The following is a 2,493-nucleotide window of genomic DNA, read 5'->3' on the forward strand; positions in this document are numbered from 1 at the left end:
TTTCAAACTTTAGTTTCCGTTTGTCACTAAAAATTTTCATTTGTTCTACACCCACTGTATTTAAAACAAAAAAAAATTCCACTTCACTTTTGGTTCTCACTGTATAAGCTTTTGTTCATATTTCACTTAAAGAACACACCTTGACAAGTTTCACGAAAAAGAGTTTTTTTTCAAAAGTTAGTTTTTATTTGGTTACTTTTTTACTAACGGTATGTTCCAATTTCACTTGAAAATAAATTTTAAAATTTTTAATTTTTTTGTCCGTACACCTTTGACACTAACGGTAAATTTCGATCAAATTAAATTTTTTCCATTAAATTTTTTTTTACTTTTTACCTGCACCGTAAATTCCAAAATTAATTTTTTCCGAATTCACTTTTCCAAAACGGGAACCGATATTATTTTAAATGTATTAAATTTTTTATTTTATTTGATTAAGATTTTTTTATGCACCGAACCACGTTTTAATTTTCACTAAAGTCCACTTTGTATATTTCAAATATAATTCATTTCACTTACCTTAAATTCCCGGAACCATCTTAATCCCTAGTCCACTGGCCCATCTGGAACAAAACCTGAAAAATTTAAAACAAATTTATTAGAAAATTTTATAGAAATAATTAAAATAATTTCCACACTTTTTTTACTTACCATTTCATTCTGCTTCCATCCGCCATCTTTCAGAATCGCCATCAAGTTTTTTATAGGCCCAAGACAGCCAACATGATCCCTGTAAAGAAAAGAAAAAAATGGTTGTGTTAGATAACAACACCACTAATAAATTTTTCTATCACTATGTTTTTGTTACTTACCTTATTTAAAATCCCCTTATACGGCCGTAGAAATCCATCAGAACCTGCAAAGAAACAAAAAAAATAATATATTATTTTAAACAATTTGAATTAATATTTTTATTATTTTATTGTTTATTTACCAGAAAAATGCTTACCTCGTCGTTTCATTGAGTTTTTTTATTTGGGTGCTTCTCCTTTTACCCACGCGTAGTATTCTTCTTATTTGCCTTCTCCTCTTCCATTCAATCAAGCAGCTGTTCACAATACGTCGCCGCCTAGCCAGTTTTTAACGGAGGTACAGAGTTGTACTTTTGTTCTCGAATGAATAAGGGTTGCCATAGTGCAAATTTTTTGTATGGGAATAATAAAATACCCAAAATCCCAGAAAAGTTTTAGGGCATTAGAGTAGTTCAGGAAAATTAGGGGTGCGCTTTTTTTCCTCCCATCCTGTATCCAGGGATGGATAACAGGAGTGGTGGGGTTTGTCGTGTGCACCCTGTATTAGAGCTACTGAATAAAAGAAGAAGAAACTTTAACAGGTGGCAACATAATAGAAAAGGGATTTTTTTCTTTTTTTTAAGAAAGAAGAAGAGGAATAAAAATAACAACAAATAGCTTTAGAAAAAATTTTATGTGGGCAAACAAATTGCTGAAAATTTGTTGAAGCCATATTGGTAACCGAGAAAGAAACAAATGTCGGTCCTTTTTGATTTTTGCTCGGAGAGAAGAAGAAGGTGGAGTCTGTGGCCTCGTCAGAAGAAGAAAAAACTTAAATTTTTGATTTGTATTTATAAATAAAATAAATTTTATTTACAAAAATTTTAAACTTAAAGCTAAACTTAAAACTAAAACTTAAAAATATAAAAATAAAATAAAGAACCACAAAATATACAAACCTGCAATCACCGACTCCATCCAACGAGGGAGAAGCTGTTTTCCAGCACCACCACACCTGGGGTGCTCTGGTATAAGTTTTGGTTTTCCGACCTTCTGTGAGTTTGCACCCGGACGACAAGACGGACCGGACGAGTGTCCTTTTTAAATAATTTTCTATAGAAAAAAGGAAAGGTTAGACTATATAAATATATATTCGTATTGCTAGGCTTACCTATCATTCATCGTATCGAATCTATCCCGTTTGCGTTTTTTGAGCAGGGTTGAGCTCAGGCCTCTTACAATGTAACGCGTGATTTTGAGATCTCAGGTGGTCTTAGCCATATATATTTATAACAAAAAAACCTGTAAAAACAAGCAAAATTATTTAAAAGGTGGGTTAACTTAAAATATATTTTCAATTACTTACCTGTCCGTACTTTATCCGTACCTAATACGAACGGACAGGAAAGCCTCATTCGCCAAAAGAACTCTTCCCGCTCTATAATTGCCTCCCGTAAACCAGCTAGTTGCCGCAAAAAAAGAATTGCCAGATCCGGTTTAGCTCCGAGCGGAATTATGAACTTTTCAAACGCAAACATAAATTTGAGTTCATATAGTTTAACCTCAATCCAAACCTAAAACAAAATTTAAATCTAAAAGTAAAGCTAAATTTAAATTTAAACCTAAAACTAAAGCTAAATCTAAATTTTAAAACTTAAATTTAAACCTAAAACTAAAGCTAAATTTAAACCTAAAACTAAATCTTAAATTTTAAAACTTAAATTTAAACCTAAATCTAAAACTAAATCCAAATTGTAAAGCC

The 2,493-nt window shown here is 31.4% G+C and overlaps 1 protein-coding gene and 1 long non-coding RNA gene across 7 annotated transcripts in view; one reads left to right on the top strand and one right to left on the bottom strand.

The window, feature by feature from the left end:
- Positions 1 to 2,493, top strand: part of LOC124419329 — a 286,456-nt gene that overhangs the window by 85,001 nt on the left and 198,962 nt on the right. The window lies entirely within an intron of this gene.
- Positions 23 to 999, bottom strand: LOC124419333. Its single transcript, XR_006940495.1, has 4 exons — positions 950 to 999; positions 813 to 856; positions 652 to 730; positions 23 to 575 (listed from the first exon to the last, which is right to left on the bottom strand). It is a non-coding gene; the product is annotated as an uncharacterized LOC124419333 (long non-coding RNA).

This window comes from Lucilia cuprina, chromosome 2 (assembly GCF_022045245.1).
Source record: "Lucilia cuprina isolate Lc7/37 chromosome 2, ASM2204524v1, whole genome shotgun sequence".
Lineage (NCBI taxonomy): Eukaryota > Metazoa > Arthropoda > Insecta > Diptera > Calliphoridae > Lucilia > Lucilia cuprina.